Here is a 25562-nt window from a genome sequence, read left to right as displayed (position 1 = left end):
GAGCCAGACTCCACAGCCTTGCTGCAATGCAAGCAGGGAAGTGGGCCGACCTGGGGTCCAGATGAGGACCCTCCAGACATCTGCAGGACACCGGTGTGGATCGACCCTCTCTTACCCGTCTCTACGGGAGAAGATGGGGCAGGCGACGTCGGATTTAGATATTTATTCCACAGCATTTAAAGGGGTTGCCTGATTCCTATTTCAGGAGAGATCAGCAAACAAGGAAGGTTCGGCACTGTTCACCCACAAATGCTAGGTTTTCCGTGCCTGCAGGAAAGGAAGCGAATGACTGAAAAATCCCAGTACTAAAGGAGACGCTTGGAAAGCAGCGGGAACAAAAGAGTCATGCCCTAAATAATTCTAGACCTTGTTTTGCTCAAATAAAATTCCATGATGTGAGGGGCGCCTGGGTGGCTCAGTCGGTTGAGCGGCCGACTTTGGGTCAGGTCGTGAACTCACGGTTCATGGGTTCGAGCCCCGCGTCGGGCTCCGTGCTGACAGCTCGGAGCCTAGAGCCTGCCTCGGATTCTGGGTCTCCCTCTCTCTCTGCCCCAACCCACTCGCATTCTGTCTCTGTCTCTCTCAAAAATAAATAAACGTTAAAAAAATTTTTTTTTTAATTCCACGACGTGAGAGGGTCGGATGAAATTTTAGATTTCCGGGAGCTGGTGGGGGGATGGCAGACAGACAAGAAAGGGGCAGGGAGGGAAGCTCAGGCAAAACACGTAAAGATCTAATAGAAGCCTGCTGGCCAGACAAGGGAACGTACCCCCAGCAGAGAACACAGCGCCAAGCGGCAGGCGATGCCCCTCACACACACAGCTAATTACACGAATTCAGATCTCGCTGGAGACGCGGGTAGGGTAACAAACATCGCCGACTCTGGTACAACTTCGGCTTGTATTTGCAGGTACGGGTAGTTGACGCTTAAAGCACATGGCGGGGGAGGTGGGGGCGAGTGCCGACCCCTCACGCGGTTGCAAATCTGCGTATAACGTCTGATTCCCCCAAAACTTAACGACTCATAACCTACTGTTGCCCGGAAGCCTTACATCTGGCGTAAACAGTCTACTAACATGTGTTTTATATGTTATGGGGATCATATATACTACTTTTTTTTTTTAACTCTTTTAACGTTTATTACTGAGAGACAGAGAGGGACAGAGCACGAGCAGGGGAGGGGCAGAGAGAGAGGGAGACACAGATTCCAAAGCAGGCTCCAGGCTCCCAGCTGTCAGCCCAGAGCCCGACGCGGGGCTCGAACTCACAGACCGCGGGATCATGCCCTGAGTTGAAGTCGGACGTTTAGCCGACTGAGCTACCCAGATGCCCCAGTGGATCATATGTACTGTTCTTACAATAAAGTTAGCTAGATAAAAGAAAACACTATTTAAAAAATCATAAAGAAGAAAAAATAGTTATGGTACTGTACTGTATTTGTTTAAAAAAAAATATATATATATATATATATATCGGGGCGCCTGGGTGGCTCAGTCGGTTGGGCGTCCGACTTCGGCTCAGGTCACGATCTCGCGGTCCGTGAGTTCGAGCCCTGCGTCGGGCTCTGTGCTGACGGCTCGGAGCCTGGAGCCTGTTTCAGATTCTGTGTCTCCCTCTCTCTGACCCTCCCCCGTTCATGCTCTGTCTCTCTCTGTCTCAAAAATAAATAAACATTAAAAAAAAATAAAATAGAATAAAATAAAATAAAATAAAATAAAATAAAATAAATATATATATACACATAGATATATATCTGCATATATGTAACTGGTTCAGTTCAAGCCCGTTGAACCTGTTGTTCAAGAGTCAACGTATTCCCCAAAACCTGAAAATTGAAATGTATATAGTTCATCACTTTTCTACCCCCAATAATAAGGGAGCTGAATTCTCTTACTTGTGGGGAGGGGACTTAATGTATCACGAGAATTAAAATGCATATAATTCTGTGCTCCAATCCTGCTTTGGAGTCTAAATGAGCATTTTTTCAAAGCGTAGCTGGCACGTTTATGCGCATGTAACTGAAAAGAAATCAGTTTCTGCCGCGGCTTTGCTCAGAACGTATCCAAATAGCTTTCAGGGGGCGCCTCGAGCGTATTGATCCACGGTTCTCGAGACACAGGCTTTTCCAGATGTCTGCTCTGCAGAATGCTAGCTCCCGGTTTCCAAGGGAAGCTGATTTTCTTTCGTCTCAAGTGCTCTCGCTGAGGGCAATTTTGTTGCGTCTACACTTGTAGGAAAAGAACCAACAAGCAGGGGCAGGTTGAACCTGAGAGAGAGAAGGGAACAAAAAGATGGGGTCTGCACAGAATCTGTCGCATCTGCAGAGGCTCATACCCTTCCTGACGTTATCAGAGGCGACGCAGACGCGCTGGCCTACAGCAGGCCTTCTCGACGGCAGGGCCATCGGCACTCGGGCGGGTCACTCCTCGCCGCGGGGGCTGTCCTGTGTGTGTGCTGCAAGGTGTGTAGAGCATCTCTGGCCTCTACCCCCGGATGCCAGACGCACCCCGCGGGTGTGCCGGTCAAAAATGTCTCTAGATGTTTCCCCAGTTGAAATCTCTGATCTATATCAACTCAGAGCACCAAACATCGCCAAAGAATCTCAATCGGGTGAAAACCCTTCCTAGTGAAAAGCTTTGCTCTTTGGTTATCATGGTACCCCACCCCTCCCCCAAACAAATCCGATAAAAAGTGATCACAGGAGATCTTGGACAGACAATACCTAAGTCTCTGTGCAAACAGCTAATATTTTTGGTCACAGGAAACCTTGGGCATCGAGTTCCTCTGATTAAAACTGGCTCCAGGGGCACCAGGGTGGCTCAGTAGGTTGAGCGTCCGACTTCAGCTCAGGTCACGATCTCATGGTTTGTGAGTTCGAGCCCCGCGTCGGGCTCTGTGCTGACAGCTCGGAGCCTGGAGCCTGCTTCGGGTTCTGTGTCTCCCTCTCTCTCCACCCCACCCCTGCTGGTGCTCTCTCTGTCTTTCAAAAAATGAATAAACATAAAAAAAAAAACTGGCTCCGAATGCACTGGTTACATGACTGGCTCTGAACGGTAAGGTGAGGGTCTCACGCATCCTGTCACAGGCTGGCTCAATCATTCAACAAACATTAATGTGCATGTGCCAGGTGCTAGGCATTGTTTCAGATGAACTAGACAAACAGTAGCCTAGCCCTCAGGGAGCTTGCGTTCTAGGCAGAGAACAAAGAGATTAAAGATATCATTACAGCCCATCGTACGTGCCGTGAATAAAATAGAGCATAGCAGGGGCGCCTGGGTGGCTCAGTCGGTTAAGCGTCCGACTTCAATTCAGGTCACGATCTCGCGGTCTGTGAGTTCGAGCCCCACGTCGGGCTCTGGGCTGACGGCTCAGAGCCTGGAGCCTGCTTCCAATTCTGTGTCTCCCTCTCTCTCTGCCCCTCCCCCGTTCATGCTCTGTCTCTTTCTGTCTCAAAAATAAACGTTAAAAAAAAATTTTTTTTTTAAATTAAAAAAAAAAAATAGAGCATAGCACCGTCTAACATAGTAGCCACTCGCTATGCGTGGCTAGTAAGCCCACGAAACTGTGGCTCACTGAGCTGTGCTGACCACACCAGATTTCAAACTTAGTGTGAAATGAGAATCTAAGATGTCTCGCTAATAATTTTTATACTGATTAGGTATGGGAGGGATATTTTGGATACGGTGGGTTGAACAAAATCGATTATAAAAATTAATTGAGGCTGTTTTCTTTAGTTGTTTAGTGCGGCTGCTGGCAACTTAATATAATACACGCGGCTCACCCTGTATTTCTACTGGGCAGCGCTGGGCCAGGGAAACCAGATGGACGTAGGCAGCTCCTTCGGCCTGAGGGGCCAGGGAGGGTCATTCTACCATCTGGAGGACCAGCATCCCAGCCTGAGGAAATGGCTCTGCAGTGGCCGTGAACCTGGCCCATTAAAGCAGGAGTGAGGCAGTGTGGCTCAGCGGGGGAGACCCAGGGAGGGAGGGAAGGAGCGGAGGCTGTGGCACGGCTGCAAGCCAGGCCCGAGGCAGGGGCTTGGAGGCCAAGCTAAGGGGCTGGGATTTCATCCCAGGAGCAGTGGGAGAGCACTGGAGGGTTTACCTCCGGGGAACATCATGACCTGATCTATGCTTTGCAAAGACGCTACATCCTGGTGGCCGTGTGGGGACAAGAGTTGCGTTCGAGCGAGAGGAGAAGGGGTGGGAGGCACCGATCCCGTGGGACCCCTCGGCGTTTGGCCACCCGGGGCCAGCTGGCAGGATTCCTTAGAAGAGGCGAGGACATCGGAGATGCTACTCTTCTCCCATAGGAGAGATAAGTCTGGTTAATCCTACTTACGCGGAAATTTCGATTATATGTAATACCTCTTTCCTCCATAAGAGCAGATAAGTGAGGTATTTTTGTATTATCCAAATGGAGCCTCGGGATTCTCAGAGCGATCCTGCTGCTTAATGAAGTTCAGCTACTCTGCCCCCTCTCGGAGGAGGGAGGGTTTTAGACTCGCTTGCCTCGGCTAACTGGTTTCCTACCTCCTCCTACCACCACAAATTGAGTTTTTAAAATTGGTTTGTTTGGTTTTTCTAGGTTTGTCGTTGTTTTGATCACATTTAACGCGTGTACTTCATTCCTGATATCTACTATTAACTCAAAATTGGGTTTTCTGTTCTCATGAGGCTTTCACCCCTTTTAACTGGGCCCCATTTTTGTATCTCGGCCACATGGGTTCGCCCCCAAACCCCCTCGCTCAACGGTGTCAGCAAACAGCAGCTCGCGGAGCTCGTTTGCTCTGGTATTTTCCGTTTGCCGCCTGCTCCGCTGTTGCTAGATTCTCGTCTTTTCCCCAGCTCGTTGGTCATTTTTGCCACCGGTGAGTCATTTGCTCTGAGTCATGCCTGGCTGTGATGCAAAGGCTAGGAAAATGCCTCCGAACGCACCTGCTTTGCGAAAGGACGTCACGGAGGGATATGGTGTTCTCCTAAGTGGACTCGGTGATTAAGAGAAAAATACCCCCCCCCCCCCGCCCTCTCTCTCCCCTCCAGATGTGCCATTTCCTCCAGCACGTGCTGTAGATTATTCCTATGGTGGGACGGGTCTTGGTCATTCGTCTTGGGCGCCGAGAGGCCAGAGACCATTTCTGGAACGAGCCCAGAAAAGCCGAGGAGGAAAGCAGGTGCTCGCGACGTAGCGCACCTGCTCCGTGGAACAAGGCCAACCCCCACGTGCAGGCCACACGCGAACGCTCCCGTCCAGAGCTAGGAAGACGCTGCTTTACCCGGGACCGCTATGCCATACATAACACGAGGGAAGGTGACAACCGTCCCCGACCGGAGGAAACCAGGGAGACAGAGGAACCTAACGTGGGGCCCAGACCGGATGCTGGGACAGAAACACAAGCTGCCGGGATCTGCACGCCGACTCGGCCCTTGTGGGCGGCCTGACGGCAGGCCTCAGTTGTCTCATCTGTGCCGCTGGCCTCAGAAGCCCACATTTCACGTCACAGACACGTTTCTTCTGAGCACCTTCCTTCCACATATGAAACTCGTGGCAGAGGTGCCGTCATCAGCTCCCGACACATGGGACCGAATCGGCCCGTCAGGTGCCCACGAAAAGGGTTCTGGAAACACAGGAAGAAGGAACAGAAGGCGGGGACGAAAGCACAGCCCTCAGGGTGTGTGTGTGGGGGGGGGGGGGGGGGTGGCAGTCAGGGACATTACAGGGGACATCAGATCCGGAAGGAGACAGAAGAAACTGGTGGTGACGGGTGCCCCTGGGGAGGGGGTCGGGGAGGCAGAGGGAAGAGCCACTTTGCACCGGACATCTTTTTTTATCGTCTGAATTTTGCCCCATCTGCATGTATTACCTAGACCAAAAATTAATTAAATTAAATAAGGGAGAGACTATCTCCCCGAATAAGGTGAGACAGAGCCAGAAATAAAAAGGTCTCGAAAGGCAAAGGTGCAAATGATTTCAGACATTTTGCTGGCAGCCTGCCCTGCTCTCGCGCACCCTCCCCCCCCTCCCCCCGGCCCTCAAAATGAAAGAAGTTTCCCTGTGAATTCCTGGACGGCTCATGCTCAGGACATCAGCAATACTTTTTCAGGCCATAATCTAAGACACTGAGCACCAGAGCTCTTGAAGCCTTATGGAAAAGCCTTTGGATCACTGGAAAAGCCCGACAAGGGGAAATGCAGGTTCTCTTAATGTTGTGGCATGCATCCAAGCCGGCCACGGGCGGTTTAGTGCTGGGGTGACAGGGCTCTGCTGCCCCCCACATTTCTCTGTGCCATCATGACAAGGACAAGGGAGGAAATGGTCCCTGCAGGGCCATCAGACATCCCCCGTCCTACCCCGGGCTTGCACTGCTAGTAAGACCTGTCCCAGCAGGAAAGGGAGGGCTGGGGAGGCCACGGGCCTTGCAATCAGATGCAGGAGATTCACCTTGTCCTCGTGACCTCGGGCAAGTCACACAATTGCTCAGACCCCCGGCCTCCTCACCTGGGACACGTGCAGATCACCTCTTAGCTTGCAAGTTGTAAGGACCATGATGCTTTTTTTTTTTTTAATACTTAAAAAAATTTTTTTTATGTTTATTTATTTTTGAGAGACAGAGAGAGACAGAGCATGAGCCGGGGAGGAGCAGATAGAGACAGGGAGACACAGAATCCGAAGCAGGCTCCAGGCTCTGAGCTGTCAGCACAGCGCCTGACGCGGGGCCTGAACCCAGAGACTGTGAGATCATGACCTGGGCCGAAGTCAGGGGAGGGGCAGAGAGAGAGGGAGACAGAATCCAAAGCAAGCTCCAGGCTCCAAGCCGTCAGCACAGAGCCTGATGCGGGGCTCGAACTCACGAACTGTGGGATCATGACCTGAGCTGAAGTCAGACGCTCAACTGACTGAGCCACCCAGGTGCCCCAGGACCATGATGCTTTATGTAAAAATATCCAAATCCATGCCATTATCCCTAAAAAGAACCCAGCGCCTCCTGCCAGTTTCTCCCTTTAAAATGTCACTGGATCTTGAAGTGAGAAGGTGTTATGCATTGAATTGTGTCCCCTAAAAAGATATGTTGAAGTCCTAACCCCCGGAACCTGCGAACATGACCTTATTTGGAAATAGGGTCTTTGCAGATGTAATTAAATTAAGATAAAGTCATAATGGAATATGACCAATTTGATGGTATCCTTAGAAGAAACAGAAACACACACACACACACACACACACACACACACACACACACAGCGAGAAGAACGCTCCAAGGCTAGACACACCAATGATTGCTGGGACCCACAAGAGGCCGAGAGGGAGGCACAAACAGATCCTCCCTCTGAACCCCCAAAAAGGAAGCAACCTTGTCAGCGCCTTGATTTTGGACTCCTAGTCTCTAAAACTGTGAGAGAATAAATATATGTTGTCTTAAGCCACCAAGCTTGTTACAGCAGCCCCAGGGCACTAGCATAAGTTATCTGGTTTTCCTAGCTATCTAATGCTTGAATTATCTTGCCCCATGGCTGGCTAGTCGGCTCGTGTCTGACTGTCTCTAGCGCAAGAAAACCAACTTGGTATCTACCAAGGCAGCAATCCCTCCCATCTTTGAAAAGATCTGTCACAAAAATCATTCATTCAACAAATATCAACTGAACACCTACTATATGCCAGGCACTATTTGGGGCATTGTTGATACAGTGGTAAATGGGCAGCACGTAATAAAAGCATTCTCAAAGAAGTACATCTGTGACACTGTTATGAAAAAAAGAAAACACCATAAAGTATTAAAGTGGGTGGGCTGGGGACCAGGCAGAAACTATTTTAATTGTCAGGGAAGTTCTAGGGATGTGACATTAGAGCAGTTGACTTGAATGACAGGGAGCCAGCCATGGGGAAATCTGACAGAAGGAACAGTGAGTGCAAAGGCCCTGAGGCAGTTAGAGTTTTCCTCGTCCACCAGCCGGAAGAGAAATGCGGTGGTTGTGAAACCCGAGGAGCTGACCCAGTAGTGTTGTTTATTTGACGCGGTATTTTATACGTGGCATCGCCTGGGTTATGGCAACTTTTTTTTTTATTTTATTGTTTTTTAAACAGGGCACAGCTGTTCTCATTAGGAAAGAACAAGCTTTAATCCCGCTTTCTAGATCTGGGCAGCGAGATCCGGAAAAGGACTTCAGGGTGGGTAGAGTGAGGCAGAGTGAGCTGGATGTGTGCAAGGCACAGGAAGAAGGTGGGACTTTTGTGAGTGCTAAGTGATGAAGCTGGAGACACAAGCAAGGTCAACTAGCCCCCCCACCCCCAAGCAGACCACAGTGAGAAGCTTGAATTCGCTCCCCAGAGTCCTGGCAGGCCACTGGGGAGGGGTATGGTTCAATTCCGGCACGATAAAGGCCTTAAAACTAAAGTCTCTCTAACTTTAGACAGAGAGCTTGTGTCCTTTGGTTCTTGAGCCCCTATAAAACAAGTTTAATAAATGACAGCCCTAAACCTTCTGGGATCATGCCTCCCCAGGTTCTCAGGCTTACCCTGCCATAATTCATTCACCACTGTAGCAATTTCCAAGGAATAGTCTTGATTTTTTTTTCTCTGCCCTTTATTAAATGTGACGTCCAGAAAAGAACACGATATCCTCAGCATGGAGTAGATTGGACCTCTATCACCTTTCTTCTTCAGATCTGTACATCTCCTGTCGTGCCCTTTTCATTGTCATTCTGTTTTGTGCCATTGCCTGCTGAAACAGATCTCAGATAACCCCCCCCCCCCCAAGTCCTTTTCCGGATCTCGCTGCCCAGATCTAGAAAGCGGGATTAAAGCTTGTTTTTTCCTAATGAGAACAGCTGTGCCCTGTTTAAAAAACAATAAAAAAAAAAAAAAGCCGCCATAACCCAGACGATGCCACGTATAAAATACCGCGTCTAATAAACAACACTACTGGGTCAGCTCCTCGGGTTTCACAACCACCGCATTTCTCTTCCGGGTGGCGGGCGAGGAAAACTCTAAGGGCAAGTTTCCCTAGAATCGCCTTGCTCTCTCGCCCCACCCAGCTGAAGACACCTAGACTATTTGGAAACACCAAGCCATGGAGCAAGAGATCCCTTGCGATCATACTTCCTACTAGATTTCTCTAAGACGGAGAAACAAATCTGAGTAGACGCGGACCCTCAGGCTTGGGTGGGGATGTGGTGAAGGCCACGGGAGCTAAGCTGACTCCGTGACTGAGACGGGCGGGGGGAGAGAAGGACGCGCGGCCAGCCCCCGGGCCAAATCTGTCCCCCCACCGCACACCACTCCACAGGCCGATGGCAGGCTGCTGCATCTGGCGTCCGATGGCTAGGTCTAACATTTCACTCTGCCCCCTTGTACCTAAGAGACTTTGGGCAGTCGCCTGGTCTCAGTTTCCTCATCTGCGACATGGGCACGAAACACCCCCTATCATGCCAAGTTTCTTGCGAAAATCAACCGAGATTTTGTGCCAGAGCCCTTTGTAAAGTACTCTGTCACATCAAAGTGGGGGGTTAGCATCAGCAACAGGGTTTTATTCCTTCCTTTGCATGTTTTTCCTGCTGCTGGTTGAATTTTCATGACTTTGTTGTTGTGTTTTTTTTTTTTTTTTTTATTTTTCCCGGGTTTTTTTTGTTTTTTTTTTTAACCTTATTATTTTCTTTTTGGAGGAGGGAGGGGGGGGGGAGGGGGGAAGCATGTAGAATGAGTCATACCATCCTAAACCTTTCATAGGGTTTGTCCTAAAAGGTGTCCTCTCTTGGGGTCCCCATAAATCAATTTACCTCGGAAGAACCAAAGTTAATTGTCATAGAGAGAATCACTCTTCTTCACTTTCTAGAATTCCGTAGCAAATTATTTAAGGTTTGTAATTTATTCACGTCACTGAGTGGTAGCTTTGGTCACTGCCCTTAGGTGTTACATTCTCAAATAATTCAGACTATCTGCACGTTAGCTGACGCAGGCCATACAAAAGACAAACCCCGCAAAAACAAAACAACAACAGAAAAACCCACGGGAACGTATCCCAGAACCACGCAAGAGGCTAGAGACGATATGCTAATCACTAAGAGCGCTACATGTGAGTCCTAGGCCATCTTCAGTTCTTTTATGGAAAAAGAAAATCTCAGGAGGCAACTTTTTCGCTGTGAATTGATCTCAGAAGCCTTTCGCCCCCTGTCCACCGGCGTAAGCAGTCCTACTTCTGAACAAAACGGAACTAAAAACAGGTGACAGTGGGAGGGAGAGACTCTGAACAAAGCGAGCACATAAACTTCCACCCAGAAACGTGTCAAAGACCTGGAGAAGCGCTCATGCACAACCAATCACCATCTTCCTTGTGTTTTTTTCTTTGCTTAATTCCGCGGTTCTGTATCTTGGCTCCCCTGGCTTAGGTTCCGGGAGCGGGTGCCTCTCACGAAACGAATCAGAAACATTAGCGTTAGGTGACAGCGGCCTGGGGGGCAGCCTGGTCCCTGACAGCGGTCTGCGTGCCTCCAGCCCTGACTCACCTGTGCCAGCTCAGAGGCGAGCTCCTGCTCAGTCTGCAGGTCGGCACCCGTGCCCCACGCTGACCCACAGAGTTCCGGGAGCTGGCTGGCGCCCACCGCCAAGTCCTCCTCCCGAGTGCAATCCGGGGGCAACCTCGCGAAGCACAAACCCCCGGACACGCGGGAAAACGCACCCGGCTCCAGGAAGACCACCTGCCGTCCCTTCCGGTCCCGGGGCTTCTGGTTCAGTCCACCCCGAACCAGTCCAGCTGTTGGAGCTCCCAGCGCTGCGCCTGGGCTGCCGTGCCCTCTGCAAACCTCTGTGCCTACTGACCCGCACCGGGGGACGGGGGAGCGCCGCGAAGGCACGCGCACAGTTGTCGCCCCCACCCCACCCCGTCCAGAGCCTCAGACCCTGTCCCCCCCCCCCCACCGTGCCTCCCCCGCCGGCCACCCGGGAGCAGAGACGCAGCCAACTTAAGACTGAACACACAGCACGACTTGGCAAATGTCTTTCCCCTCCTGGTTCCGGGCACCCCCCTCCCAGCAGTCTGGGGGCTCTTCTTCCCCCAGGACCCAGGGGCCGACTCCACCCCAAAGCCACCTGGCGACAACCATCTGCCACCGGGGGGGTGGGGACCCCTTGTCCATCCTCCCCCAGGCGCTGCCCTGCCCCCCCCCCGCGGGCTCCCGGCTCCCCTCCCACCCTTTCCCCCCGGCACGCGCGGACCCCGCAGAAGCTCCCGACCCCCGACCCCGCGTCATCCGGCCGCCCCCTCCTCCTCCCAAGCCCCTCACCCGCCGGCCCTCGGAGAGCCCCGCGCCGCCCGGACAGCTGACGCGTTTCCCTCTCGCAGGCGCTGGCGGGAGCCTCTCTCACCGCGGCGGGCGCCGGCCGACCGGTCGGACCGGGGAGCGAGCGGGCGCCTCCGGGCTCCGCGCTGCGGCCACTGCGCGGGCCTGCGAGCCGGGTCCTTCCGAGGCGACAGCCGCGGGAGCTGTCAGTCAGCCGGCCGTGCCCGCCCCCTCCCGGCGCCGTCTGCGCAGGCGCGAGAGCGGCCCCGCCCCCGCCCCGCGCTGGCGGCCCGAGAGCGGGTCACGTGACGGGGAGGGGCGGATGCTGGCTGCTGGCGCCCGGCGCCCGGCGCCCGGCGCGGTCAGGGTCCCGACCCCGGCCCCGAATCTCTCGGGGCCGCGACTGTGCCTGGACGGGAGGCCTGGGCCCGCCGTCCCCGGAAGCACGCTCGGAGTCCAACTGTGGATCCCGTTTCCTGGATCTGCTCAAAACTAGGGTTCCCCCCTGGGGACCGGCCGTTCCGCGAGCGCGGGAGAGGGGGATTTGGTGATTTGGGTGGGGGGACCCGGGAGCCCTGGCAGGGAGCGGGGGGAATAAGGCCTGGCTCTGGTTGCTTCCGGGCCCGGATCGTCTCCACCTTTAAGACGAGGATGTCATTTGCCATTTCCTGCCCGCCCATGCCAGAGTTAGGGTGAAGTCTTGACGTTAATGAACACACTTTTCAAACAAGTCAGGCAACGGTGCATGGTATATACAAGGGCAATCTGCGGCCTGATTTATTTTTTCAAAGGGGTCATCTTAAAAGCTGATGGATCCCACTTCACTTGCACCAAAAGTTCTAGGCGAGTCTGCAGTTTTTCGGCAAATACAGTAAACAACTTTAGGCCCTTTGGTTTCTGCTGCTTCTACACCTCTAAAATAAAAAAAAAAGAAAAAGGTAAAAATAAGAGTGTCTCCTATGGGAAATAGGAGGTCTCCCACTCCCGATAATACTGGGGTTATGTCAAACTTGGTTCCAGCACCAGCAAAATAGAGAGTATGTTTCCAGAGAGAGGACTCACGTTCTCCAAACACATTTCCACGGCTACATCGCGGAACTCTAATGCCCCTTCTGGTGGCTGCTTGTATGAAATAAAGCCCTGTCTAGGGGCACCCGAGTGCTCAGTGGGTTAAGCAGCCCACTCTTGATTTCGGGGCAGGTCTGGATCTCATGGTTCAGAAGGCAAGGAGGGCAGCAGCCCCTGACCTGACTCTGGTGATAATGACTATTCAGTAAAGCTGGAAGATGGGAGCTCATTCAGGGTCAGATTCCATTTGGGGAACGTGTGACTTCTCCTCAAGAGATTCACATGAACCCTGTCTCTCCATGCCTCATAAAAGGTATTCTGATCTTGCCAGAAGGGTGGACAGAGGCAGATGCGTGGCCATTAAACAAAGATGGAGAGAAAGTAAGTTCTGCCAACCACAGGCCAGTGAACTAGATATGGGCGTGGGAAATATTCAGGACAGATTACTAACAAAAAACCATTTGACCCCTCAGAAGAGGAAGCACCGATGACCAAGTTGTGTTGGGTTAACCATACTCCTGTTGTGAAACGCACAAATTGCTGAATCAGGAAATCAGATAGAAATCGTGTATTTGGACCCGGAAGCTGTATTTATCAGGATTCTTTCAGTTGTAAGTGGCAGAACTCCATTCAAACTGGTTTTTCAAAAAAAAAGGGACTACATCGGCTCACATAACTCACCTAACTTCTGGGGCTGGCCCAGCAAGATCCAGGGGCGCCGATGATGTCATCAGAACTTGGTGTCACTCCCGCTATTTGACCACCTCCCTCGGAGCTGGCTTCGTTCTCGGATTAGGGGCTTTTACATAAAGTGGTCTCCAGTAGCAACAGGCCTATGTTCTTTCAACTTAGCAACCTCAGGGGGGAAAGGACTCTGTCCTTCAGTATTTCCAGCAAGTGACCTAGGATTTGATCTAAATGGGCCAACGTTCCTTGTGTGCTCAGCCCTTTGAACCAACCTCTGAGGCCAGGTTGTTGGGATGACGGGATTGGCCATACTCGGACACGAGTGAAGATAAGCTCCGCTCTGCTCTGCTACTTGGGTGGGGAGGGCGGGTCCCCACAGGCAAATGAGGAAGGAGACGGATTCTGGGCAGGTGGCGGAATGCAACCAGATATCCAGGACAAAGCATTTGCTGAGATTATCTCGTGATATTGTGCAAAGGTGGGAGAAATAGTAAGTTTATTGGATGGCTGAATCAATATTCACAAACCACTTTGAGTAGGGGATGGTTCTGGAAACCAATTACACAGATAAACGAGGTGATATGACTTGGCATCCCTTCTGTTTTCTGTTGCCTGTCATGTCTATTTCCACCTCCCCTTTGTAACATATTGCCACAAACGCTGTGGCTTTAAAAGGACATGGACTTAGTATCTTACAGCTCTGGAGTCAGACCCTAAAATCGAGGTATCGGCAGGGCATCTTTCCTTCTGGAGGCCCCAGGGGAGGAGGGCCTCCTCGCCTTTTCCAGCTTCTGGGGGCCTCGTGCATCCCTTGGCTGGGGGCGCCTTCCTCCATCTTCGAAGTCAGTCTCCTTCTCTGTCCTGATGTGCGTATGGAGCGCAGGCCGGTTGTCTCATGGGACGCCTCTCGGTTCAGGTGTCTCTGACTGCCCCTTTGTCGTCAGGGAACACCGTGCGGGCAGCGGGCAGCGGCAATAATGTGTGTCGTTGCATCAGGAGGTGCCCACGCCAGTCTGTCTCATTACTGCTGCTGCCGTTTGACCCATGGTTGAGACGGTGACATGTTTCCCTACCGTAAAGGTTCTCGTTTCCCCTTTGTAAATAATTAGTCATCTGCAGGAAAGATACTTTTAGGCTATTTAGATATCCTGTTTTCCTAATGAACTTTCACCCAGTGGCTTGGCATCCATTAATGATGATGCTACGCCGACCGCAAAGCGTGGAGGGTTCTGATTCCATGGCTCTACTGACATTTACGAGCTGACATTTTCCTGCCTCCATCCTTGCCCTTCTCCAGTCTGCTCTGCACAGGGCAGCTGGAGTGACCTGTAAAAACCACAGATGTGGGGGCGCCTGGGGGGCTCAGTCGGTTGAGCGTCCGACTTCGGCTCAGGTCGTGATCTCGCGGTTTGTGAGTTCCAGCCCCGCGGCCGGCTCTGTGCTGACAGCTGGGAGCCTGGAGCCTGCTTCGGATTGTGTCCCCTTCAACTCTCTGCCCCCTCCCCCACTCACGCTGTGTCTCTGTATCAAAAATAAATAAACGCTAAAAAATAAAAATTAAAAAAAGAAAACCCCACAAATGTGACCGTCTCCTGCAGTGGCTTCCTACTGCCCCTCAGATGTGGCCAGAATCCTTCTGGGTGTTAGCACGACCTGGCCCTTCCAAGCTCTCCAGCCTGGTCTCCCCCAGTGCCCCTGCCCCCCACCCCGTCCTCCCCACACTGGCCCCTTGCAGAGCTTCAGAGGATCGATGCTGCCCTCTACTGAGGCCTCCCACCTACTCTTTTGCCTGGAACCCTCTTCCTCCACCCCCAACACCCCCTTGCTTATCAAATACCCATGTGTCCTTCGCATATCATAGCTGAAAAGAAGCCACGTGGCACCCCCCCCCCGGGGGGGGGGTGCCCAGGCCAGCTTCCCAGGTACACCCTTTTACCACATCATGTCCTTTGCCTTTATAGGAACACGCCTGTTTGTAACCGTGCACTTGTGTATTTGCTCAGTCTATGCGCTCTGTAACAGGCAGGGACTTTGCTTTTGCTCACTCGCGTGTCTGCAACACCTGACAAGGTGCCAAGCACAGAGTAGATCCTTAAATGCTTGTTGAATGAGCCAACAGGACAAAGAGAGGATGAGCACGATGGGCGGGGCCTTGCTTCCAGGCGGGTTGGTGATTGGGCCCTGGCAGCAGGAGCAGACAGGAGGCAGGGCTCCGTATAGCCCCGTCCTAGTGTACGGCCTGGCCCCCCCCGCTCCTTAGGGGAGCGTGGTACAGCCTAAGGAACAGGATCTTCACAGGCAGACAGAAGGAGGTCTGCAAGCTAGCTGTGCTGTCCCTGCTAGGCCATCACTTAACTCTGAGCCTCAGTTTCCCCGGCTGTGCAAAGGGTTCACACCAACTTCGGAGGGCTGTGAGGCTGAGGTGAGTCTATGGGGAGGCCAGCAGGAAAGAGGACAGACCTGCGTCTGACTCCTGGCCCTCCCCCTCCTAGCTGTGTGACCCTGAGCCGCCGCTTAACCTCGCTGAGCCCGTTGGTTCCTCTAGGAAAGGGGCCACGCACAGTGTGCCCACTCATTCGTTCAATGTAGATTTCTTGGTTGATGGGCGTTGGGGAAGGACTAGCGGACAAGAGCAACGGAGCTCCCCGCCTCTCGTGAGGCTTGCTCTGCAGCCGGGGATGGGCCGCACCGGAAGTGAACGACGTATGGCGTTAGCGGACACGTGGCAAGGAGCGGAGCTGGGAGGGGGAAGTTTGAGACGGGGTTCCAGGGAGGAAGGCGCCACAGGATGAAGCCCTAAAGGGCATGAGAGAGCCATCGAGGCGACAGAGACCCGAGCCCAGAGTGTGGCACCCAGTAGGTTCTCCATACCCATCCACTGGCCATTCGCCTTCCCCACCGAGCGGCGGGGGGGGGGGGGGGGGGGGGGGGGGCAGCAGGCTCCACCCACAGCCGGGGGCGAGGTGGCCCGAGCGTTGGAGCTCAGGACATACCGCTCCGGGCTCTTGAGACTCCCGGGGCCTCGTCCAATACCCACGCGTTGTGGACGGTCAGCTTTCTAGCTTCCCTAATTCTGGCTGTTGCATTCGATACCACAGAACCCGCAGGAAAACCTAAGGCAAAACCCAAACCCCCTTCCAGAACGAACCTCTGATTTTCCACTGTACAACCTCCGGAAGTGCCCGCCTCTTTTCTCTGTCTGCCGCTGTCTACTTGCGGAAGAGCTGGAGGAACACACAGCTGGCACCGGGACCAAGACACCGAGTTTTATTAGTAGCCCGGCACCCCCCCTCGCGGGTAACCCTTGCCCCGCCACGTGTGCCCATACCAAAGACCAGTTTCGCCGGGAGTCCGAACTTTTTATTGATGGAACCACGCAGCACGTACCGTCTCAGGTCTTGCTTCTTTAACCCGACACGTGTTTGTGCGACTGGTCTCTATTTTGCACGGTAGTTCATTGTATGAGTACGCACCATTTATCCATTCTGTCGGTCACGGACATTTAGGTTGTGAACCGTCCAGCAGGTGTCTTCGGGTGAACACAAGTCCGTGCACGTGCGGCTTGGGCAGATACTCCTAAGTGCCCTACGAGGTAGTTTAACGATTACCTGTCCCCCCACCAGCAGCGGATAGAGGCTCCGAGTTATTCCAGGTGCTTGCCAGGGCTCGGTGTTTTTTCATTCCGGCCATGTTGGTGGGCGTGTAAACACGTCCCTGTGGTTTCAGTCTGCGTTTCCCGGGCGTCTAGTGAAAACAAGCACTTTTTCACGTTTTGGACAGTCTCTTCTGTGAGGTGCCTCCCCACCTGCTGTAGCGTGTTGACTCCGTTCAATTATATTTTTGTGTCTCTAAAAATAAACACACGGCCAGAAAGTTAACAAGTCACAGGGGTGCCTGGGTGCTTCAGTAGGTTAAGCGTCCGACTCTTGATTTCGGCTCAGGCCACGATCCCACCGTGCGTGAGTTCGAGCCCCGAGTAGGGCTCCGCGCTGACAGCGCGGAGCCTGCTTGGGATTCCCTCTCTCCCTCTCTCTGCCCCTCCCCTGCTCTCTCTCTCCAAATAAATAAATAAACTTAAAAAATCAATATGTTACATGCCCATTTCTTGTGTATCTGTCCAGGGATAGCCTACGTACATCTAAACGTATGTATCTCCCCGCTCTGCTTTCTTACACAAGAACACGCAGTTTTACACAATAGACCCGATATAGCTTGAAGACCAGATATCTGAATTCGTGAAAACACGCCTCACTTCCTTTTTACAATTGTAAAGCACGCTGTTCCCTTTTGCGTGCGCAACGTATTTATTTATTTATTTTTTGCAACGTATTTTACCTAATATATTCACAGGCTTACAGGGCACTGCCAGTCTTTTGCTTCGCTTCTACAGCGTGCTACCGTGTGAACTCCAGGGCAAACAGCTTTGTGCACAGGGGTAAGGCTACCTGTAGGAGAAACTCCTGAGGGGAATTGCTGGGTCAAATTTTTGTGGCTCATATTGCTATCTTGCTCCGCAAAGAGATGAACAATTTACAATTGCATCAGTCGGGGCTGTTTGCCAACAGAGCATTCCCGAACCTTTTACCTTTGCCAACCTACTGAGTGAAAAGTGGCATCTCCTTGTACTTCAGATTTGCATTCATTCCTCGGACTGCAAATGAGGCCGAGCATCTTTCCACATGTTTGAATAGAGCCTTTACTTTAAAAGGGCTGCTTCCTGGGATAGGTGGTGAGCTGGAACCTAGCTCCTGAAGGGTAAACAGAACTGACCCGGGAGGTGGGAAGGTTCCTCTCACTACAAGGGGAATGGGAAATATTAGGTTTTCTGCTCCCAGGGCTTCAGTGAAATCAGGGAGAGGCAAAACACTCTGGGTTGAACCACAGTCTTAAAACAGGAAGAAACCTTAGAAATCAAATCTAATCTCCTATTTTAGAGATAAACAAAAAAACCCTGAGGCTTGGAGAGGGGAAATGACTTGCAGAAGACCTTTTGAAAAAACATGCCAATTCTGTCGAGATTAAAAAACAAAACAAAACAAAACAAACCCTTGATAACAGTTGATTGTTTTTGCCAACTGCTGCTAAATACTGTTAAATATTTTAATGGATGGTTTTATCGCACCATTTCCTTTAGGAAAGCGGCGCACTGTCAAAATTATGATACACAAGATACATCAGGATTAAAAGCATAGGCAGTATAAACAAGTTGGGAGCTATCAGAATTATGGGGTGGGGATCCCTCTACCCTCCACTTTTTTGTGACAGACTCTGAAATGGTCCAAAAAGATTATTAGGCGTCTTCACTGAACACTAGACATTGTCTGGCACACCCTTCTGGGTTATCTGGTTCCTTGGGGGTCTTCTCCTTTCTTTAAGTTATTTATGACTTTACAGGCTGCAGAGGCGATGCAAATGATTCTTGTCCATAGCTATGAGGCATAAAGTCAACTTTGTCTGGTGAAAGTTCAAGCCAGTTCCGCATCTGTTAAGCAAATTTTCTTTTTTTTTTAAAGCCCTATTCTTTTAACTCTGCTCATAACAAAGATATCCCAAGCACAGGCCCGCTTGCTGTCACGGTGTTATTCACAGATAATCATCCTTTCTTTCAGCCCGTGCAAAAAGAATTGGTCACTGATTGAAGGCCTCACTTTCCTCCCTTGTGGAAACAAATCCCAAAACAAAGACAGCAGGAGATGGGAGGCTCAGAGAGGGTGAACTAAATTCACAGCCCCATTTTGAACACAGAGGTACAAGGTACAGTCACAAAAGTTTCAACTTTTAAATGCATCCCCCACCCTTACTTCCAAAAGTTTAGCCGGAGTGACTTTCTGGAAGCAAGAATGGTAAATGGCGAGAAGGTGGCTTGCACACAGGGAGATTCTGATAAATCCCTTGGCTGTCATTAATCTTACAACGATTTAGCAAGCACTTACCAGTTTAAGAACAGACACTGAGCACCTACTTCCCAGCCCTGCGGAAGTCGCCCCCAATACTATAGGAAAGTCAAAGAAATAAAGCATGTGTCTACCTTCAAAGCCCTTAGGACCTATCGTCCGGAGGGAATCGCTGGGATGCTCAGAGCGGGGTCCGGAGGCGCAGCGGACCCCAGCAGCCCCCAGTCCAGGGCGCTTCCCCTTCTCCCCACGCGCTTTCCGGCCCAATCGTTTCCACCCCCGCTCCTCCATTTCCCCCTTTTCTGAGTTCTCGCTCCGCACGCTGTACAAGCCACACCTAAAGCTGGCTCTGGGCCGCCCCCGCGGCCTCCGGGACGAGAGCGCTCCACCGAGTTTGACAGCCTGACGGCGCGGCTTGGACCGTGCGGCAGCCCGTAGCCCCCATCCTTTCCCTTCCGCACGTCCCTTTGGATGGAGCCTTTGATTTTGGCGAGAGGAGCTTCCGGCGGCGAGCTGCCTGCGGCAGAAAACTGTCAGCCCTTACGCCTCTCGGCTCCACGACGACTTCCAAGCCCCCACCAATCGCCTCCCGCGCCCTCTCCGCGGCCCGAGCGGCGCGGCCGGAACTGCGCAAGCGCGGCGCCGCTGACCCCCGCGGGGTTCACTTCCGGGGGTCGCGCCGCCCGGCTCCCCAGGCAGGGCTCTGCGCTCTCGTGTCTGCTCGGCGGCTGCCTCCCTCAGACCGGGCCGGCGGGACGTGCCCGAGCCGAGCCGCGGGGCCCGCTCCGGCCCGGCCATGAGCGCGGCCGCATGATGCGTCCCTGCCTCGGCCGCTGCAGTCGCCGCCGCCGCCGCCGCAGGCCGGGAGGAGCCGCAGCGCCGGGCGACCCCGCCCGGGCCTCGGGTGAGTGCGGCGGGCCGGGCCGGGCCGGGCCGGGCCGGGGCCGGGCGGGCTGCTCACACCCCGGCCTCCCGGCCACTCCCGGTCCCCGGCCCGCCCTTCCTTCGGCCCCCCCTGCGCCCTCTCCTCCGGACACCGCGCTTCTGCGACCTTCCCGAGCTCCTCGGGGGCACCTCTGTGCCACCTCTGTGCCTGCGCTTGCCTTCCCTTCCAGGTGTCTCCTTTCACTCTTGATCTCTCGGGATACGGCCCGAATCGCAGCCCCAGGTTTTCGCCTGACCTTGGGCGTGACACTTAGCTCTCCCGAGCCGCGGTTTCCCCCTCTCATAAACTAATAACGGGGTTGTTGTTAGAGCCAAAACAGAGAGTGGCTATAAAACCTTTCCGTAACCTGTAAAGAGTGCTTTATAGCCAAGCATTACAAAGGGCTTTCTTGAACTTCGCCCGTGGCTTCTCGAATGCTCCTGTTCTCCCCTTCTTTCTGAAAAGTTTGAATCATTCTCCCATTCTTCGCCCGTCTTCCTGATGATCTTCCCTTCCCCCAATCAACCATCTTTGGCGGGGGGGTGGTTGCCGGACTGGGCATCTGGGGCGATCAGGTCAGCCTTCAGGACAACGTCTGCGTCTTTTCTTGCAGCCGAGGTTCATCCCTCCCGAGGCGTCATTGCTGCTGGAACTAAGTCTCTCTGCTGTTGGACCGACACACTTTGCTAGCTTACCAGTAACCGACTCGTTATGCTTCCTTTCGTGATCAGTTGTGCAGTGAGTCTGCTTAGTGTCTGTCCGTGCTGCTCATGTATGTATCTATTTCACTCTTAACTGTCTCAGGTGGTCTAGAAACCTGGATCAATATGCAGTTCTCCCTACACTCTTCCCCTCACAGACGAGGAGTTTCATCTCTTTGTTGTACAACCTGAACTCACCTACAGTCACCTTTCAAGAGGTCACCTTGTTAAGCTTGCTGGTTAGGAAGTCAGAACTCGACTAAAGGGAAAAGCTCTTGGGGTATTTGAACAAGTGGGGTGGAACAGAAGAGTGGAATTACATTCCTTGAACACCCTGGGAGGTGTTCGAGGTAGAAGGGTTCGGGTTATTGAGGTTACTTGGGCGTTATGTATTTCTGGGAGTTAGACGGGTGGGTTCACCTTGACTTGCGAGGACGAGATGACGCGAAAGGTAGCTTTGTAAAGAATTCGTTCGACAGCCATCGGAAGGAACTCTTCGCACGGATGTCTCAGCTCAAAGCAAAGGGCGTAAAACGCGTACAGAAATATTCCTGCTACCAGTGGCTCAGAGCCCGCCTCAGCTTCCAGTGAGCAAATTGGATCGTTGCAGCCGTGCTAATCCATCCATTATAAAAGCAGAAATCCCCTTCTAGAAAAGGACAAGTGTTAGCAGGAACGGAACGAAAAGGAACTTCATTAAGAGCAGTCTGGATTCAGACAAAAGTATGGATACGTTTCTGCTTTCTTACTGAAAGTGTTACCTGCAGGCTCGAGACTTACCGATAGTATCGTTTTCCGTAACTTGAGGCAATGGGACTAGAAATAAGTTTGCAGGGGCGCCTGGGTGGCTCAGTCGGTTAAGCGTCCGACTTCGGCTCAGGTCACGATCTCACAGTCTGTGAGTTCGAGCCCCGCGTCGGGCTCTGGGCTGACAGCTCGGAGCCTGGAGCCTGCTTCCGATTCTGTGTCTCCCTCTCTCTCTGCCCCTCCCCCGTTCATGCTCTGTCTCTCTCTGTCTCAAAAATAAATAAAAACGTTAAAAAAAAAATTAAAAAAAAAAAAAGAAAGAAGTTTGCATTGGAACCTAATGTTTGGAATGAACTGAGAAGTCGTTTTCCTGATGATCTGAGAGCTTCCCGGCTCCACTGCAGGCAGGGCAAGGCTACAGATCATCTACCAGATAATTTTCCGGAAGTGGCTCCTAGGGATTATGTTTCTTAAAAATAGTGTTTTTAATTATAAAAATAACACAGCTCGGGGTGTCTGGGTGGTTCAGTCGGTGAAGCGTCCGACTCTTGGTTTCAGCTCAGGTCACGATGTCACCGTTCGTGAGCTCGAGCCTCCCTGTTTCTGGCCCTCCCCCACTCTATCGCTCTCAAAAAAAATAGTAAGTTAACTTAAATAATACAGCTTATTTTGTATAAAAAGTCAAACACTAGAGCAGAGCATAAAGTGTGAACACCCATTGTACTCCCTTGTGTCCCCAAAGCCAGTGTCCAGGGTCAGTGTTCACAACGGGCCGCATGACCATTCAGCTGCGGCATCTGAGACGTGGTTAGGTCGACTGTGAGAGTGGGTCACTTCCAGAGTTTAGAGGGAACAGTCCTGTCAGACCACCCTCGCTTCTCACACCAGCTGCAAGTTTTGGGGTTCTCAAAACCACCTTCTGTTTTGATTGTTATTGAGAAGGACTCGCGGAACTTGCGGAAAGCTGTTAGGGCACAGTCGAGGCTTTTTTACAGGTAAAAGATAAAGATTAAAATCAGCCAAGGGAAGAGGCTTCTGGCTCAGAGTCTGAGGAGGGAGCCAGGGTGAAGCTCGGGTCTTCTCTCTCGGATCCAGAATGTGTCCCATTCCCCGCATTGATGGGACGGCTCGCACGCGCGGGGCACTCCCAGCCAGGGAAACTCAGAGGAGCCGTGGTGTTTCGAGTCCTCTTTGGGGTTCCCTTCCATAAGCATAATTGGGTGATTCATCAATTGCCATGCCGATACTGCGTGCCCCAGAGCCCCCCTCGGAGCCACCCTGTTGGTCTCAATGGCGTGGCCAGCTCCCACCCGAAATCAGACTGTCAGCCGAGGACAAAGGCCAGACCTCCTTTTGGGCAAGGTTAAACTTTTCATTACACAGGACCCTTCCTTCTTTCATGGTCCCTTTCTACTTAAAAATACACTCTTTTGCTTTACCACTGATGAGTGGCTACCTTCTGGAGCATGGAGGAGACAGAGGCCACTGGGAGAATTCGCTCAACCTTGATTTTTTTTTTCCAGCTAAAATATCTCCCAATGTCCATCAGTCTTTTTCTTTCCTTTACCTCTGAGGAAGAGAGAATCCCTCTTCCCATTAACTCTGTGTCTGTTCTTTGGTCAGCCTGTTTAGGGACCGGCATTCAGTCATTTCCTCTTACTTTTGCCTCTTTGATTTTTTTTCTCTCTCACTGACTGCTTTGCCTCTGTCTACAAACATGTCTTTGTCTTGCTAATCTTAGCTCTGCTTACCACTGAGTTTTATTCCATTCTTGGAAAACCTTGTTAGAATCCTATTGTCTAATAAAATCCAGATCCTGATGGGCCCAAGATAATGCCTCACGTTGGCACAGCATCTTACAGTTTGGAAAACAATTACGTCATCCTACAATCCCCTGTATATAGTGGGGGCTTGGTAAGTGCTTGATTAATGGGTAATTTGGCTGAGCAGAGGATGAGATTCCTCAACTTGGAGGAGACAGCAGGAACAGAAGCACAGAGGGGTAAGAGGGCATGGTGAGGGAACCGGCATAAGCACTGTGTGGAAGAGAGTGTGTGAGCACCACGCCTGAAAAGGAAGGGGAGCCAGATTCAGTGGGGCCTTGAATGCCATGGGCAAGGCTGAAAGGTTTTGGACCAGACTGACTCTGACGCACCGGGTGATTTTTGGTGATGACTCCTGCAGCTGCATGGAGGGTGGTTGGACCTCGCGACCGACCGTGGAGATTAGGATTCTGCAGAGGCACATGCCGGAGGCGAGGTGCCCAAACTTGGTGGTGGGAAAGGAGAGAAGAGAAGGGGCTGAGCCCTAAGCAGGAAGTGTCCTCGAGCCTGTAGGGAGGGGTGGAGGGGTTGTGTGTCTAGAGGGTGAAAGGGACTTAATAAATACCGGTTGCGAGGAGTGCTCCCGGTATGTGGGAGGAGAGGAGGGCTCTGTGTTTAGCTGGCGCTTTGGAAAGGCTGCTGTTTGTTTACAGCACCCAGTAAGCAGGGGGCAGGCAGGATAGAGAGGCCGCCAGTGTCTCTCGAGACAGGCTCTTACAGTATCAGTTCTGTGTTGAAATGTTTTGAATTCTTAGAGTTCCATATTCCCTAATTCAATTTATTCGTTACAGAATGCATTTTCTAACACCAAGTGCCCTGGGAGGCGGTGTATTTTAACGGAAGAGCATGGGCTTTGGAGTCAGAACGGTCCCACGTCCACCCTTCACTGGCTGTGAGCTCGGGCAGGTTTCTATAGCTGTAAGGCTGCATCTGTTCGTGCCTGAAGTGAGCTCATATTAGGGCCTTGCTCTTAGGCTAGCGGCCGGCTTCAAGGTAATGATGTATGTAAAGTTCCGGGGTGCACGGGGGGTGCGTAGTGATTGGCCTTTCTGATATCTTACATTGTCGTTAATTTGCAACCGAGAGCTAGCTACGTTAGCACGTCAGATGCTCCCAGTGTTTTGGATTTGGGCGAGTCTGATGTTGCAAGAGTTCACGTCATGTTAAACAAGGAAACCCTATTTAGGAAGACGTGGAAAGAGCCTGGGATTCGCCAGCCTGATTCAGGTCCAGCCGTTCCCTGGGACAGGACACCTAAGAGAGGTTTGGAACTCTGGTGTTCTTTGTATCTCTGGATTTAGAATTCCCGAGGGTTCGTTTACCTTTTTGGGATCTTTAGAAAAAGCTTTCAGAGACAGGCTGTGGCTCTCGCGCGGGGATAACCGTGAAACCTCTGGGATATCGGTGAGCGCGTCCTTGAGGTCACCTCATCCAGCCCGTGCTCGGGATGACACCCTGGAAATGGAGATTCCCCCAGAAGTGTGGGATTCTCTCCTCCTCCCCTTCTCCCTCTCTCCCCTCAACCCTTCCGCACGTCTCCCCGACTGCTTTTCGCAAGGCTCCCAGACTCCTGACCGCGCCCCCGCCTCCCCCACCCCGGCCAGATCCCACCGCCTCCCCTCCGTGTCCCTGAGTCTTCTCGGGCACGCTCCTTGCCCCTCAGCTCACTGCACAGACAGGTGCAGAGTGCGCAGCGTCCTGGGGGTGTGCCGGGACATTGCAGGGCATGTTGCAGCCGCGAGGTGGGGAGGTCAGCAGGCTCCAGGTCAGGTAGAGCTTTAGACCACAGGGAGGCCTTTGGATGTTACTCTAACGGCAGAGGCCCTCGTTGGGTGGTTTTAAGTAAGGGAGGAGTATGATCTGATTTGTATCTGTGAAACCTTGTTCGGGGTGGGCCATGGGGTGAGGGAGGCAGTGACGGTAGAGACCGACCGGGAGTGCTGGGGAGGCGCCCTGCGGACTGCCTGGGGGAGGGCTCGTGGCCGTGGTTTGGCTGGGCAGGAGGTGGAAGAGGGCAGATTTGGGCCGGTTTTGGAGATGGCGCCCACAGGACTTGCTGGAGGGTTCGATGTGAAGAGGTGGGGGGGGCAGGTGGGGGAAGAGTTGAGTGAAGAGTGACTCCTATGTGTTGACCTTGACAACTAGCTGGAGGAGGTACGCCCTACGGAGCTGCGAAGGTCCGTAAGGGTTTGGTGGGGGAGGGGGTTGTTGGGGAGGATCTACTCAGTGAGGGCTGATCCAGATGGCTGGATCTACTCAGTGATGTACCGTTCGTTTCGGAGCTTCCCAGATATGTGTATCATTAGCAGCGGCGTTCGTGGGCCTGAGAGCCCAGAAGATCCTTTAGAGAGAGCGGAGATAAAGGGAAAACCCGGGGCTGAGCCTGAGCACCGCCACCGAGGCACCTACAAAGAGGAGGACCCGGTAAGAGACTGAAGCATGGC

At 52.5% G+C, this 25562-nt stretch overlaps 2 protein-coding genes and 1 long non-coding RNA gene across 12 annotated transcripts in view; 1 reads left to right on the top strand and 2 right to left on the bottom strand.

The window, feature by feature from the left end:
• KIAA0513 (KIAA0513 ortholog) overlaps positions 1 to 11498 on the bottom strand; it is a 58231-nt gene extending 46733 nt beyond the window's left edge. For 4 of the 10 annotated variants that reach the window (XM_049622689.1, XM_049622688.1, XM_049622693.1 and 1 more), the window contains exon 1: positions 11359 to 11497. The gene's annotated coding sequence lies outside the window, so the exon portion shown is untranslated. Of the gene's footprint in view, positions 1 to 11276 lie in introns of all 10 variants that reach the window. The other 6 variants (XR_007455921.1, XR_007455922.1, XM_049622692.1 and 3 more) reach the window with 4 other exon arrangements.
• A 4781-nt stretch (positions 11499 to 16279) lies between these two features.
• Positions 16280 to 19526, bottom strand: LOC125916470 (uncharacterized). The gene is made up of 2 exons (XR_007455925.1): positions 19057 to 19526; positions 16280 to 16876 (listed from the first exon to the last, which is right to left on the bottom strand). It is a non-coding gene; the product is annotated as an uncharacterized LOC125916470 (long non-coding RNA).
• Positions 19527 to 19729: 203 nt separating this feature from the next.
• The window catches only part of ZDHHC7 (zinc finger DHHC-type palmitoyltransferase 7), a 28638-nt gene continuing 22805 nt past the window's right edge, over positions 19730 to 25562 (top strand). Inside the window, exon 1 of the mRNA XM_049622697.1 lies at positions 19730 to 19826. The gene's annotated coding sequence lies outside the window, so the exon portion shown is untranslated. The remainder of the gene's footprint in view (positions 19827 to 25562) is intronic.

The sequence above is a fragment of the Panthera uncia genome, assembly GCF_023721935.1.
Source record: "Panthera uncia isolate 11264 chromosome E2 unlocalized genomic scaffold, Puncia_PCG_1.0 HiC_scaffold_20, whole genome shotgun sequence".
NCBI lineage: Eukaryota > Metazoa > Chordata > Mammalia > Carnivora > Felidae > Panthera > Panthera uncia.
The sequence above is the reverse complement of the archived record's forward strand: the minus strand, read 5'-3'. Positions and strand labels throughout refer to the sequence as shown.